Below are 17,317 nucleotides of genomic sequence, written 5' to 3'. Positions count from 1 at the left end.
TGTCATGGCACTGCTCTGAAGGTCTAGATATTTCTATCCACATACCAAATGAAACTGCAATGGAAAGCTACTGTTGCTATCGTTACCTCTCTGTTACTTCTTTAGGTTACTTAACCTAAAAGTAACCTAAAGAAAACCTTGCCGAACCTTGCCGAAAATACACAATCTTGACTTGTAATTTAGCCTATTCGTGCTGAACCGTTTGAAATAGAGGTTAAAACCTACACTCTAATAAAATATGGTTCTTTAAAGGGGTGGTATAATGCCCTTTTCACAATATGTAAAATAAATCCCTGATGTCCCCAGAGTGTGTATGTGAAGTTTTAGCTTAAAATACCCCACAGATATTTTTATATAGCATGTTAAATTTGTCACATGGGCAAGCAAAATGCACCGTTTTGTGTCTGTCCCTTTAAATGCAAATGAGCTGCTGCTCCCAGCACAGAGGGCGGAGCTTGTGTCCTTTTTCTGTCTTGATTATCTAAAAAATCATGTTCTGGGGGTGCGGTTTATGTAAATTTTAGGATTGGTGATGTCACTAACCCGGGAGGAATGTTGTGTAGTCCCTATCAGCCATTTGTTAGTCCTGAAAAAACTATTTCTTTAAAAGCAAATATCTTCCTTTGCTTTACACTTTGAGCATTGTAACTTTGCAGATGTTGTTTATGCTCAAACAGCAACATTACACACTAACTAAAGTTAGAAAAGTGAAATCATAATCAACAACTTTAAAAATTGTAACAATCATTTCCTATCATGTCTTTTTCTCGTTTTAGTTTAACGAACATGTAAGTGTGAGCAGCTCTGTTCTCCTCTTCTCCACATAGTAAGTAACAGAGATATAATTTATGGATCCATATTGATATGGATTCATATTGTTTGATTTTTTTTAAAATTGTGACTTTAATGTTTATTTGTGACTGGGTATGTTTAGGCATAGCTATCCTATAACTTTATATACATTTTTTCCTTTTAACATGGTAAAGGGCTCATACTGTCCATTTTTGCTAATATTGGCCTTCATGAACAGAATCGTGCATAATCAGATGGAAGAGACACAATGTAACTCTAAACTGAATTGTTTATTTCAGATGCTGTCACATATCATCTGCAGAGAGAAACTGCCACTCAGAATATCTCTCTCTTTACGTCCTTCATTATGGGTGTATTCTGAGTTGAGATATTTCACTGGAACTTGGACTTCATTACATCTATTTTGTGTCATCTATATTTATGTTAATTGTTATTTATTTATGTATTCAGCTAACAACTGTTATTAGAGTACTGTCATTTTTGCTACAATCTGCCATGTCAATAAAAAATAAAAGTATTTACCTATACCTATAGTTGACACAACATGCTGTTTTCTTTTTTAAATGTAAAACCCAAATCGATGCAAAAATATATAAGATCAGGCAGAAAGAGGACTAAAAAACAATATTAATACATAATATATAAAAATAATGTTAATAATAGTAATATGAAAATTCTAATAGGCCTATTCATTTCTTCAATATCCGACGCACAGGGCACCTTTAGGCGTCAATATGAGACGCAGATAAATATGAGTCTAGGAGGCGCCTCCTAGCGGTCTAACCCTAAACCTACCCCAGACCTAAACCTACTCATAACCGGCGTCTCATATTGACGCTAAAGGGTGCCCTTTGCGTCGGATATTGAAGAAATTTCAAAAGCGTCAGTATATGACGCCCTAGGATGAGAATGCGTTGCAATAAATATTGTTGAAAAGGTTATTTATAACACCATTAAGGTCCTATAGCACTTTCAAAGCATGGTTTTTTTATGGAACCTTATAAAAAGGGTTCTACTTAGCACCAAAAAGGGTTCTGCTATTGTTACAAGCCGAAGAACCCTAATTTGGTACTGTTTAGAACCATTTTTTCTTAAGAGTGTATAGGAAAAAAATAACTTGACTCACAATGGAAGCATGCTGTTTACAAGGTGAGTATAAAAGAGTAGCTATACTACTTTATATTTTAGTGAAATCCCTTTAAGACGAACTACATACACTGTCTTGGATGTGGATATCAAATGCGACATATTAACACATGATTTAGCATCATCTTTATTGAATCAAAGCCAAGGTGTTTCTGACAGAAGCTCTCTGCGGGGGTGCAGTGTTTCCCTTGAGATCCTTGAGAAGAAATGATGCACTACGGTCTGAGACGCCATCACACTGTATTCTCACTTCTCAGTAACACTCACAGTGAGAGACGAGAAATACACTAACTCAAAGATGCCTTCAGATGTTCTCTATTCTCTCAGAACCTTCTGAAGGATCCTCTCTCTTCTCCATGTTCTGAGACCATGAAGCATCCGTCACTGAGAGATACGGCCTGCCCTGTTGTTTCATATGACACTGGTAAACATTTAAATACCATGTCTGACACTTCTGTCATCAAAGCGTGTCAGTGTTTAGCCACACTGGTTCTCTTTTTTTGAGCCTGCATGCAGCCAGCACTAATACTTTCACTACCTCATATAGCAAGCAGCTAAAAAAATAAATAAAATAATAATAATAATTACATAGCAACACCCTGGCAACCACCTACAACACCCTAGCATCATGGTGGCAAGCACTCACATTTTCTTCTGAAAATGTAAAAAATCTATTGTTACTATTATAGTTACTATTATGTCTTTTTTTTTTTTTTACATTAAAATATTAATTTTATCTAGATAATCATATTCATAAGAGTGTGCCTGCTATTGTTCAGGATGTTGCTTTACCTCCATCCGTTCTCTCTCAGTTTCTCTTAGCACTCAGAATGAAGCAGGTGCTTGAAAACAATAATCTTTGAGTGATATCAGCAGTATTATCATTGCAATGATTGCCCATAAGAGTAATTAACATTTAGTTGCCTAGCAGACATCTTAATGTGGAGAGCAGCTCTTCCACCTCTTCACAGTCAGAGCACACTTGTCATAGAATATGTTAATTCATCTCATTAGTTTGGGGCCAGTATGCAAAACGATCAAATTATGTGGACATCGAAGGAATATTTAATCTAAATAAGTAAACAAACAAACTTATAAATGAATTAATTAATAAATACAAAATGAAAGATAAGACAACAGGTTTTGAAATCTGCCATGTTTGCTCATGGACAATAAGTTCTGGACCCCCAGTTTTTAAGCCAATTAATAATCACTGAATAATTTAAATTACAGTTTGTTCATCATACAGAGCTAACAAAGCAGAGCTGCTTTATTACAAAACTTAAGAAGAATTGTAATATAGTGCAATAGTATTACTCATGCAATATATTACACTACTTTTAGTATTTCTTGCTCTTATTCCAGGTCATGCATAGCATATACAATTGAATCAACATTGTAACGATTGTTTCTCACTTGTTTGATTTTTTTTTTTAGTTAATTAAATTTCAAAAATGTTGGGTAACACTTTACAATAAGGTTTAATTTGTTAATGTGTATTAACTAACATGCATGAGCAATACATTTGTAACTGTATTTATTAATCTTTTTTAAATTGTTTGTTCATGTTACTTTACTGTGCATTAACTAATGTTACCAAATACAACTTTTGATTTTAATTATGTATTAGTAAATGTTGAAACAAAGATTAATAAATGCTGTAGAAGTGCAGTTCATTATTCAAACATTCAAAATAGTAATGTTTCAAACTTTTGACCTGTACTGTATGCTAATATATTTATTGTGAGAGATGCTGAGAATAAATCGGATTATACAACTACTTTTCCTTTACTTGTACTTTAAACTTTTTCAAATGAACTCATCACAGTACACTGTAAAAAAAATTATATGATCAATAAGTTGACAACTTGTGTTTTACATTGCGTTAACTCACCAAAATAAGTTAAAAAATTATTAAAAATACATTTTTTTTTAACTTTTTTAAGTTATTCCAGATTCAGAGTCAGTTTAATGTAATTTAAGTTGAAATGACTTAAACATCCAAGTTGCTAGTACTTAAAAATGTAAGGCAGCAACTTTAATGACATTTACACTGAAATGGTAGATTTTAAAATTCTACAATCGAACATTTTCCATTATAAAAACAAAAGACAACGGTAGATAAAATCTTTCACTCACTCATGAATCACTAGTTTTCCAGGACTCTTTCTCATTCTTAGCCTAAGACTGACATCTACTGGCTCTCACATGAAATTGCAAGTATTTGTCGTCGTTACTTGCGTAATTGCAAGTATTTGTCCCCACCCCACCCCACCCCCCCCCCCACCCCCCCCCCCCCCCACACACACACACACAAAAAACACCATTACAGAATTTGACTATAAACCTTGCTATAACAATTTCTGTTTCATTGTTCTTAAAATCATACATGATTATTTTCCATCATGCTAAAACTTTAATTATGTATATTTTTGGAAAACGTATTTCCAGCTGAAATATTTCTATTTGATTTTCCACAGGAAATGCAAGGTACTGGATCAACCATTGTATGACCAGCTGCAGATAACAGGTTATATTGGGAGAATCTATTGATTAAAGCGTAAATGAACACACAGTAATGTGTACATAACTCTCCATGACTGTGTGTTGTGAACCTGTTGCATCATGTTGGCAATAACAGGAACTCATATTGAATTATTGATTCACAGCTACTTTCCCCCGAAACTATTAGTTCCCTGTTCTCTCTCTCTCTTCCTCCACATTACACTTTAATTTTGTTTTAAAGCTCAAGACATGCTGCATTCATCACATTCACAGAGGATACCCTTTGAGTTCAAATGAAGAACATGGTTTTGTTCAAGCAATCTTATTTTGACTCAATGAATAGCTGTACCCTGTTAGACTGGAATACACTTTAGTCTTTGGAAGTGAGTTTTTTTATTTTTTTATTTTTTTTCACAAAGGTGTTTTTTTTTTAGCAAGGTGTGCATATGTTTCAGAAATATTTCTTCTACCACATCTTAGGAGGTCAAACCTAATATTTTATGAACTCCATCCATCTATTCTCCAAACCCCCTGTAGGCTTTTAACATAACAAACTATTAAACTTAATGTGTTGCATATTTATCAGTCATGCATAAATGAAAACCGATAATAAACAGGTAATATTTCTACACTCAAAAATCATGCATAGTTTATTGTTAATTTTGCATCTATTTAATTTCATTTAAATAATGTATTTATTTAAATTGCTTAGAGCAATCAGTATGAATCTGTTCATTTTATTCAGTTAAAAAGTATGAACATGGTTCAGTTATGGATAGCTGTGGAACAAGCAATATTCATTTAGTTAAAATGCATGGATTTATTGATGATAAATAAACCTGGTTATTTGTATTGAAAATAAATTCAGTTTATTAGTACTACTACAGAAATCTTACCCGTTTCATTTATGACTGAAATATGCATCACATTAAGTTTATTAGTTTGTTTATAATAAAACTGTAATCCAAATAGATGGAAGTTTTATATGCAATTCAAATACTCAAATCTTAAATTTCAGTCTAAATATGTTTTGAGCATATGAACTCTTTTTTTAAATCTATTTTATATGTTCATATAATATAAGTTTATGGCATGCCTGTTTTCATTTATTTTCATTTAGGATATGTATAAATAATTTTAAACTCAGGGTTGTGTGATTGCAAAATAAAATAAAACATAAAATAATATATATATATATATATATAATATGTAAAACTACTTTTCTTGCTACACTACATATATTTTATGTTCAGCCAGAGTTCATCAAACATATCAAATAATTCTCAAAAATGTAGGCCTAAATATGTTTTGAGTATATGAACTGTTATTTTCTATTTATTTTAAATAAAGTTTATGGCATGCCTGTTTTCATTTAATTTAATTTACGATATGTATAAATACAATTTCAAACTCAGGTTTGTGTGATTACAAAATAAAATAAAATAAAATGAAATAATGATATGAAATAAAATAAAATAATATAATAAAAAATAAAAAGATATTGATTTTCTACAATAAACAAAAATAAATTTAAAACAATCTACTTTTCTTTCTATTTTGTTCAATAAGAGTTTATCAAATGTATCAAATAATACTCCAGATTTATTTTACTCAAATTTATAATACTCAAATTTGTTTTGAGTATATTAACTCTTATTTGAATATTTGAATAAAATAAAATAAAAATATTGATTTTCTACAATAAACTGAAGTAAATGTATCTACTTTTCTTGCTATATATATTTTATGTTCAATAAGAATTTATTAAACGTATCAAATTCTCACTAGATATGAGCAAAAATGACGTGTTTCACAAGTATATAAAGGTTAGAGTTATATAAAATGACACCTTGTCCATAAACCTTGCTCTATGCATTTCCACACACACAAAAACACCATTGTGTCCCAGTCAGCCTTCCACTCACAGTCACAATTGCTTCATGCCCTTGCGTCTCCATGGTGTGATGGACTGCTTGGCCCTGAAACAAAGGAATCTCAGGAAACATATAACACTATCTCCGAGGCTTGAGTTTCACCCTTAAGCGAATGACTAAATGAGATATGCACCAAAAGTGCTGGCTCCAAATAAGGACAAATGTGAGCAGTCCTTATCCTCAGCATAACGCAGATGTGAGGCACTTGTCACTTAGTTCTCATGTGCCTTTCACTAACCCGTTAGAATTCAGAATTTGTGCAAATGACCCAAGGGCATGTCATTACATCACAGCTGTTATTTCACAATCATGTCATGTGTTCCAACCTGGATATAGTGGCATCCTGCTTCAATTTTGTTTTGATGCATGCACTGCCAGAAATTCTTTGGGAATATTACACGGCCAGCGAAGATGAAGCACCTTCAGAGCAAAGGTTATATAACGCAGTCCCACAGACACACATCCATCATGATAATGAGGACAGATTACTCCAGAATTCAGATCCTTCATGTTCCTCATCTTCTATGTGCTACAACACCACAGCTGAGGACGGGAATATTGTGTTTCTGTTACTAGTCTTGGATCAGTTTTGCTTGTTAATTTCATATAGCAAAAAAAAAAAGCAAAAAAAAGCATAAGATATTTGAGCATAAGAGCTGCAAATGTTGGTAGTTTTCTAAATCACATCATCACTTTACATGGCTAACATGTTCATTTATTTAGGTGAATCAAGAAAACTGTCAAGAACTTGTCACTATAAAATGTGAAAAGAGGTCTATTTTAGGACCATATTTTTATTATGACAGTATATAGCCTACAGTATATAACACATTCCTCCTTAACCCCCCCCCCCCAATTCTCATTACTGTAATGCAAAAAAAAAACTATTAAATTCCATCCATCCATCCATCCATATACTTAAACATGATCTTATTGTTGTACTGCTACACTGTATGATAGATAGATAGATAGATAGATAGATAGATAGATAGATAGATAGATAGATAGATAGATAGATAGATAGATAGATAGATAGATAGATAGATAGATAGATAGATAGATAGATAGATAGATAGATAGATAGATAGATAGATAGATAGATAGATAGATAGATAGATAGATAGATAGATAGATAGATAGATAGATAGATAGATAGATAGATAGATAGATAGATAGATAGATAGATAGATAGACAGTAATTTGGACACATTGAACAAATTAATTGGATAAACACAGTAAATTAAGTTTCGTTTACTAAAATCCAAAAATATTTTTTACAGTGTAATTTAAGTAGATTTAAATAATAATAATTAAGAATCACCACTGTCAAGAACATGTCTTGCTATATTTCACTATAAAATGTAAAATGAAGTCAATTGGACCATAAAGTTTCTTACATGATAGGCTCTACCCAATTCTCATTACCGTAATGCAAAAAAAATTATGTTATGTGAAACAAAAATATATATCTTTTTAGTTAATTATTTAACGGCATGTGAAGTATTTCAACTTTATGTAATTATTGCTAATTTTAGCTCCTCTATATAATAATAATAAAAATCTGTTGTATTCCAATAAGGAATCACCTTTAAAAATAATGGAAATTGCAAATAGACAAATAGACGGTAATGCCAATGTGTTGTCATGAAAATAGTGTCAAAAATCTTCATGGTCATAAATAGGCTTTATTTCTTTTATGCAGAATATATATTTTGTCTTTTCATTTTAATGTTTTTGTGAGAAATCTTTTGTGAGATTTGATACTGACTTCATGTTGCATTTGGGTCATTAGATGACCTGATATATTGATTTATTTATCTGTTTTAAAAATGTATATTTGTAAAAGTTCTTAAAATGGACCAACCGTACAAAAGGCAACAACAACAGCAAAAAGCATTGATCGGTTTGTGCAGGGCACGAGCCATCAGCGGGAGGGTTTTGTTTATGATGCTAGTAGAGAGTCTATGGCCATTAAAGGTGAACACTAATGTACTGTGCATCATCCCTGAGCCAAAGCAATCACTGACCTCATTGATTATTCTTCCCATCTGCTTCTTATGGAAGTGGGAAGCCAGAGCAATCTGATGAAGTCATAATAGTACTAGAATTACCATATTGAACCATTTTATAAGTGAGACCTAATGTGAGAATAACAGTAGAGGCCATATTCTGAGCAAAAACATGCATGTGCAATGATGCACATGTCATTTTGTGAGGCAGCTGAGAAAAGTGCGGCCATCTTTGCAAAGCAGAATCATTCATGCAATATCAAACTCGCTTCTCAGAGGAAATCATGTTGGAATTGACTGAACAAATTAAATAAGTGATTAGTGATCAAAGTTCTGTGCAATTTGGGGTTCATTAATATGTGTTTTGATCTGTATTCCCCTACTTATGATTCCAAAAGTATTTTGAATTTTAAATAAACTTAACTTCTTTGCATATAAAAAATCTCAAATAAAGTTACATTTGCAAACAAATTATGCTAGAGTTTTTAAAAATTAATATGCTTGTTTTTATTTGAAATTTTTCAGTGATAATATTTCTTTTGAGTTAGGCAAAATTGTAGCTCTAAGATACACAAGTTGTTATAAAATGTGTTAATATTAAATATTTATTATGAAAAGATATGCCTGTAAGCAAATGTATGGAAGCACATTTCCCCCACATAAGGGGAAAAAATTAAGACTAAAATTAAGACATAAAAAGTCGAAACTAGGACATCATATTTATGAGATGAAAAATCTAACTTGTGACTTAAATCATAATAATGACTTTAAAAAGTCAAAATTATGAATTAAAAAGTCATAATCATTAATAAAATGTGGAAATGATTACATAAAAGTAATAATTATACATACAAAGTAAATTATGACAAAAAGTCATAATTATGATATAAAAGTAAAAATGATGACTTAGTATGTCAATTCCGATTTTTTATCTCATAATTATGATTTAGTATGTCATAATTACGACTTTTATAGAAATATCTTTTTTAAATGATGAAATTATTCAAATAAATGATTACGTAAATTATTATGAAAAGATACGCCTGTAAACAAATGTATGGAAGCCCATTTCCACCACATAAAGGGAAAAAAACATAAAAAGTCAAAATTGACATACTAAGTCAAATGTATGAGATGACAAGTCAAAATTAGCCTATGACTTAAAAAACCCATAATTTTAATTAAAATGCCAAAATTATGACATAAAAACTCATAATGATGACATAAAAGTGTCATATATGGCGGAAATTGGCTTCCGTACAGATGTCAATGGGTCTGATATTTTGCAATCTAATAGCAATGACATTCATTTATCATGTGTAACGAGTCAGTAGCCAGCAGGGGGCGCCATTTCTCCACAGCGCCGGGCGCGCACAGAACTCTCTCCCATGGGTTCCTCCGGATGCTTGAAGTGCTGAACACTTGAGAGGCGAGTCGAGCACCTCACCATCCCTCTCCACACAACACAGCGAGCAGCCATCCTGAACGCATGACTGCAGCAGCCCAAAGCCCTCACTTCACAACCACATGAGAAACCTAGAATGGATATTTGAACCCTTCGTTATAATAACTGCAACTAAATATCTCATCATCCATGCTTATTCAGATCCGTTCCAACGCGCAAAGTTCAGACGCATCTGAAGGAACTTTGGAGAGTGGGAGTTTGAAGGACTCATTTGAGACTTTCTGAACTGGCGCAGGAATCGTTTTAATTTGATTTGCATTTTTGTTTTAATCTGTAGGTGATGCTTTTCTCGGGATCGTTTTTGCGCAAAGGGAAATTATCAGTCTTTGGCACTGCTGGGGTTTTACTTCTGACAATGAAAAGCAAATGAGACCGTTATTATCCCTTCACTTTTATTGACGGCTCAACGACAGGTAAGTCTTATGATTATGTTATATTAGAAATTAGCTTTGAAATAAGAAAAATGCGTTGTACATCTGAGTTATGACGGAGCATAAAGGATGTTGGAAATGGTATGATATTTTATAATAATTGTTTATTTATTTATAATATATTGTTATAATTTTAGTTCCAAATTAAATAAAAAAATAAACAAAACAACCACACACACACATACTTGTTATATGTATATATGAACATAATCGACAGCTATTCTGTTCCTGATTTAAAGTGTAGTGATGCAGATTTACTATGTATTTATTTCATAACTGTGTGGAATTTTGATTAATAAATGACATTGAGCTGGTGATATGAAGATGGTAATGGTAGTGAGAATACGAGAGCTGATGATGATATGATGTCGATGGATTGGGTAGTTAATAATAGAGAGACGATGGTGACCACTAAAGTTGGACATATGGTGGAACACATGAGGAACACCCAGCCGACCGATGCCAAATCCTCTGTGCTGGTGTGTTTGAGAGTTAAATGGCTTGTTTGGATCTGAATAATTGCTGATTGTTGTTGGGGTTGCAGATCAATGTCACATAACCCATAATTACTGAACAAGGATTATTATAGTCAGTCAGCATCTGTGCTGCAGGCCACAGTACAGGTGCACCTTTGCAAAAAAATTCAATGACTGTGTTAGAAATCTTCAAAATGCTGCCTTATCATTATCAGGCAGGACTGTAGGAAACAATCCATGTTTGGCTGACGTTCCTTAACTTCAAATCCAATCCAATCCTAAAATTAAGTCCCTCCCTACACTTTTTTTGGTTGCACTTTATTTTACAGTTTGTGCACTTTCAGTGTACGTACCCACAAATGTGTAAGGTGCTGACTGCATGGGTTATGGGGTTTTCCCCAGAAGTATGTCACACTACTGAAGTGAAATGCTTCGAAGGGAAGAAAGGTGTATAGGGGACCAAAAAAAAACAACAAAAAAAACTGTTCCTTGGAACGCACTTCTGAGTCATCTTGGAGGCGCAGTGGTTGCACAATTGTGTACGCTGCTTGCCTGCTCAAAGAATCATGGGAGCGAAGTGTCCATCAGTAGTTCCCTTCGAAACCCTTCATTCTGAAGGTTCCCATTGAAGTGGCCAGTTTTAAGCACTTCAATATGCTGGCCATGATTGTTCTCACTCCGAAGTGCCCTTCAGAATTTATCTTATTTGAAACGCAGCAATTGTTTATATTGTTTATATTCATATTTACTGAAATTGCTCCATCTAGTGGTTTGTAAAGTCATTATTACATATGTGTCTACTTCACTAACAATGATTCCATAAATCTGTACAGTTCAGTGGTTGGTTCAAAGAATAAAAATGGCATCTGACGGAGCGGTTGAAAGTAAATTAATTTCTGAATGCTATTTTTCAGCTTGCATTGCGGTTATTAAATATTCACTTGGTTGTCTAAAGCTCATTTACATTTGTTCTATAGATCATCAGAATTCAAAGCCTTCTGAGAATTTTCGAGTTCTGAAGTCGTAATTCTGATATGTGATTTGATGCATCGGATGATTCACAAGTGATTTGGTTCATTTAAGTGATATTGTTTGGAAGTAAATGAACACAGTTAAGCACTTTCATATAACTTTAGATCTTTTCACATCCTGACAAACAAAGGCTTTTAGGAAGCCTTTTAGTGCAATTGCAACAAAGTAAACAGCAAAGGTTGCATTTATCTGTGTATTTTATTATTCATATGCTGCCGACAGAGAATGATGAGAAATTAAGTTTTGTCATGAACGTTCCTCATGAACTGGCTAAATAAGTGGTGTTTTCTGGCATGCCTTTTGCACAAAATGCGTACAGGTTTAAATAGTACAGCAGCGGCTGTGTCTGAAAGCTGAAAAATGCTGTCTCTGCAGGCCGGATACAGAGAAGGCAACGAGGCACGTCTGAATACAATGTTGGTGCCACATTCTGCCTAAACATCCTGAGATACTTTTATCTGATTCATTTTTGCAGAGGCGGACAAAGTACACAGCTTCATTACTTGAGTAAAAGTACAGATACCCCTTGCTAAATTTTACTCAAGTACAAGTAAAAGTACTACAGTCAGATGTCTACTTAAGTAAAAGTACTAAAGTACTTGTTTTTAAAAGTACTTGAGTATCAAGAGTAAAAGTGTACATTTTCTAAATATTGCATTACTACTGCCACAGTGCTTACATTGGTAAACACAGCAAACACTTGAAGCGAAAACTATCATTAACTTGTTCAGAAAATTGAAATAGTCTGGCGAGGTGGGGGAAGACTCATGAATATTCATTAGGGAAGTCATCCCTGATTGGTCTGATGACCTACCCCTAACCCCACCCCTAAACCTACCCGTCACTGGGGGTCTTATGACCTCCCTAACCCCGCCCCTAAACCTACCCGTCACTGGGGTTAAGACCAATCAGAGATGACTTCCCTAATGAATATTCATGAGTCTTCCCCTACCATCCTGGGAAAAAAATACTCCCGGGATGGACCTGTTGCATCTTCATCCATTGTTTCGTCCATGGTTTCGTCTCTTATCTAAATCTGACCATGGAGTTGACTTTGGCGGAAAGCTGAAGGTGATTGCTGATAGGCTGTCCCAATCAGTGGCGCCTGCACAATCCAATCACATTTGAGAGGGAAACAACAAATTGAGGGTTTCCGAGATGTTTATTTTTTCCTTTCCTTTTTTTTAATTTTTTTTTTAGAAGAAGTAACGGGTACTCACAGTTATGGATACAAAGAGTACAATATTTGCCTCTCAAATGTACTTGAGTAAAGTCATGAGTACTCCCCAAAAATGATACTCGAGTAAAGTACAGATCCCTCAAAATTGTACTTAAGTACTGTACTCAAGTAAATGTACTCCGTTACTGTCCGGCTCTGCATTTTTGAAGGCAGCAGAGATGTATCACGCACTGCATATGGTCTCCCACATCCCTGCGTGCTCGATTCCATGATAGTTGAGTGAAAAAATAAATATGGAGCCTGAAAGTTGCAGTTGGTGGTCAGTTTGTGTGACCAACTTTTTAATTTCCAACAAGAACTTACTATTGAAGTAATTAAGTATTTGCTTTGTTATCACCAAAGCTCTTTCTAATTTGTTGTAGATCATTAAACCGTTATGCTGTATCAGTTTTGTGAGGTACCTCCTGCAGAGTCATTGCCTGATAGGGCAGCGAGGCAACAAGTCATTATGCCTAAGCTTTCAGACGCAGTCTACATTTCCAAATGACTTCGCTCCACATGATTCTTTAACTGACACACCCACGACTCCCACTTAAAGGAATTAAAATTTTCACTCAAAAATGAAAGTTTTCATCATTTACTCACCCTCATGGTTTTCTTTCTTACGCAGAACACAAAAGAACATAATCTAATCATACAATGAAAGTCAGTGGGGTCCAAAGTCCAGGTGTCATCAGATAAACTAGACTCTATTAAATCACTGATTAGGCAAGTAAGCAGCTACCTTTGGTTTCAGTAGTGATTGGAGAAACAAAGCTTTTTAATACTCTGAATCAATTTAAACCATTTGCTTTGCTTTGATTCACTGTTTCAAAGCCCTTGAAAACCCCATGCTAGTGACACCTGCTGGTCAAAACAGTGTAAATGCAACGAAAACCCAGCCCAAACATACACAAAAACACCTTTTACCAAGCAATTACAAATGTTTTCTTGAAAGGTTAAAGGTAGGGTAGGCAATTTCGGAGAGGATAGCAATAGCAAGCTAGCTAAAGCCACTCCTCTTCCAAAACATGAACGCGTACAGCAGGGAGCAAACAACTACCTCATATCTCAAAGCACATAACATTACAATAATAATGAACATAAACAACTTGAAGAGCTCTGACTTATCAGCTGACTGCTGCAGATTCATTTTGGCGTTTAAAGTGTTGCCATTGAAATGCAACAGCTCAGAGTTAAACGTCACGGGATGTCATCTCTTTAATGCCATAATTACGACATGGTTTTCGGCACTCGGTGACTGTCTACAACTCTGCATAGCCTCATAAAGGAACATACTGATGATGAGCAGGTAAAGCATACATAGGTTGACAGGCGGGTAACGCCTGGTTCACACCGGACGCTGAAGCGACGCGGAAGCAGCGCGGAACGGAAAATCACGTGCGGTCCGGCGCCTGCCTGTTCACACCAGAAGCGTATTCTCCGCGGCGATCGACAAGCGCTTCTGCTCAGTTGTCGTTTATTCAGAGCTATTTTTTACATCATGGGTAAGTAAATAACCTCATAAAATGAATACACCATGTTTCTGTAACCAAGAAGTTTGTACACTTCTTTTATTAATCCGTTGTTGAGACACACACGCAGCCAGAGAGAGAATATGGTAGACAGTAGTAGTGTAGATATACCGTTGAAATATACATCCTCTCTTCAAATTTATTAAATCTATTTTGTTGTGTTTTTTCTTTGTTTGTTTTCATCTTTCTAGTCTGTTTAGGTACACAAATATGATCGCATTTGTCACTCGCGGTATTTTAATTTTTGAAAATTGCTTATATTTTGACAATTGACCGGATTGTCTCGTGTTTCTTGGTGTGACTTCCTGCCGGAATTGACGCGGATCACTCGCGGCTCGCCCAAAAAATAGACCACACGCCGAAACTGGCGTTTCACGGCGCGGGCCGGCTGCGGCGCTCCGCGTCTGGTGTGAACGACACCATAGGTTAACATGGGCGCCGAAAGGAAGCGGCCTCCGTTCCGCGCCGCTTACGCGTCGCTTCGGCGTCCGGTGTGAACCAGGCCTAAGACATTCTGTCCGAATGCAATGATTGGATGAAAATGTTTTGGTCCTGAGTCTTCCAAAGAAGATATATGCACATTTTTTATATTTAAACCACTTCTATTATTGATTTCTCTCAGGACGTGGAAGAGAATTTCAACCAGCACAAAAAGTGTTTCTGGAAAACATTTCCCTTTAATCTATTAAATCGAATCTAAAAATCATCAAATTCCATTAAATATGAAGTGTCTGTATAATACTGTATGTGTTCTTTTATTAATTTCTAGGGCTTGTTTTTGCATATAGGCTAGTCAGTCCAATTAGAGACAATTAACTACTGCTCTTCCTTTTTTACTATACAAATGTGTCATTACAAATGTTTACAACTTTATAAAACTGATCCAACATCAGGTAAAAACGGAGAGAGGATTTGTGAATGATGGTGAAGCGACGCAACTGACGCTGGTATGTCACATGATAATGACAACATGGTGAATGTACGTCCAGATTACATGTACACATTCATTCTATATAGAACATTCTTTTTTACGGTCGTGAAGTAATCACTTATTCAGAATAAGTACCCACTCAAGAGAGAATGTGATTCCGGATGCAGCCAGGGTGTTAGTAATCAAGACCCATAGCTTATTCGCTTATAGCCTGTAATGAAATCCTAAGTGTCAAAATGAAAATGAACCATGCCGTAAAACAAGAGCAGAGCGGCAGAAATGAAAGCGAACACCCCTGCTTATCTTGTCAGCCGGGCCGGGCCCTGACTTCACCAACTCTCTGCACAACTTCTCCTCCTTTTACATCCCCTCCTTTTGTCTCCATCCTTTTCATCTGCCCTTCATCTTGCTTTTCCGCGTCTCGTGTGCGGTCAGCTGTTTTTTGCAATTAGCGCTATCATCGCATTTCATCCAGCAGAACAGCGGCTGTAATAACCTTACGGCTTTTGTTGCATGCTGATACTATTCGCCCTTGATTAATTGCGCTCCCAGGAGAGCGACTGGAGAGCCGCCGTAGATCTTCCCTTTCACACCCCATGACAAGTGACCCATTACTGTGCTTTATAGATCGCCGTCAGCAGCCTTTGAAAACGCCTGTGGGCCTGTTGGGCGATGATTTTATTGTGCCGTGTTATTTGTGGGAATTGCTGACAGACAGACCAAAGGGCAGTTGCGGATTTTTTTTTTTTTTTTTCGGTTTGTTTCACTGCGAAACGTGGCGCTGCTCTGTTAAAGTCAATGTATCTGCTGGGCAACTTAAATTGGTTATGCTCCCCGGGTCACACAAACAAAGGTCACAGCATCGCAATCTGTCTCGCATCTCAGAGCATCATTTGACAGTCTGATGACAGATCACAGTGCATTACAGAAACAGACGCTCGCTTTCACCCACATATTGGCATTTCAGATCATTTTCTGCAGCGCCACCGAGAGAATTTGTTATCAAACAAGGCCCAAGAAAAATTCCTTGTGTGTGCAAGCAATAAAGCTCTTTCTGATTCTGATTAATCCAATTATTAAAGAAATTTTTCACTCATAAATGCAAATTCTGAAAATTTCCATGCATTTACTTTGAAACAGTTTTCACTCAGAAATTGCTAATGAATTTCACAAAAAATTTGAACAGCAACACAATGAATTAAATGGGAAATTTTGATGTTGAAAGGCTGGAATAGTATTATTTTTTTCATTTACAGTGCAACGAAGTACCCTATAAAACAGTTCATATGACTTATGACTAGATTTGAAATCTTCTGAAGGAAGGAAAATACCAAAATGGAAGCTGTTATTACTTATATAGCGCTTTATACGACAAAGATTGTTTCAAAGCAGCTTTACAGTGATAACAGGAAAATTATGCATTTTGTCTGTTGTTCAGCTTAAGTCAGTTCAGTGTTGATTCAGTTGAAAAGATGATCAATTATTAAATCAGTTCATTTCATCTAAAAAGCAGTTATATCGTCATCCAGCTCAGTTCAGTTCTCAGTCAACAGCGTCAGTACAGTCAGATCAATAATATTGTTGAATAATATTAAGTGTCTCCAACTAAGAAAACCAGAGGTGACAGTGGCAATGAACCATTAGGTTACAGAATGGAGAAAAAAACCTTGGGAGAAACCAGGATCAGTTGGAGATCCAGTTCTCCTCTGGCCAACGAATGAACAAACACAGTGTGATTATGATTCGGACTGCATCACAAGTGTCATTCTAGGTTTGATGATGACAGACATTTTATTTTTAATGGGGAAACTATTCCTTAAC

The 17,317-nt window shown here is 35.2% G+C and overlaps 1 protein-coding gene across 1 annotated transcript in view; it reads left to right on the top strand.

The window, feature by feature from the left end:
* The first annotated feature begins 9,811 nt into the window (after positions 1–9,811).
* Positions 9,812–17,317, top strand: part of tafa3a (TAFA chemokine like family member 3a) — a 101,619-nt gene continuing 94,113 nt past the window's right edge. The window contains exon 1 of the mRNA XM_084127717.1: positions 9,812–10,285. The gene's annotated coding sequence lies outside the window, so the exon portion shown is untranslated. The remainder of the gene's footprint in view (positions 10,286–17,317) is intronic.

The sequence above is a fragment of the Abramis brama genome (genome assembly GCF_963993115.1).
Source record: "Abramis brama genome assembly, chromosome: 11".
Lineage (NCBI taxonomy): Eukaryota > Metazoa > Chordata > Actinopteri > Cypriniformes > Leuciscidae > Abramis > Abramis brama.
The sequence above is the reverse complement of the archived record's forward strand: the minus strand, read 5'-3'. Positions and strand labels throughout refer to the sequence as shown.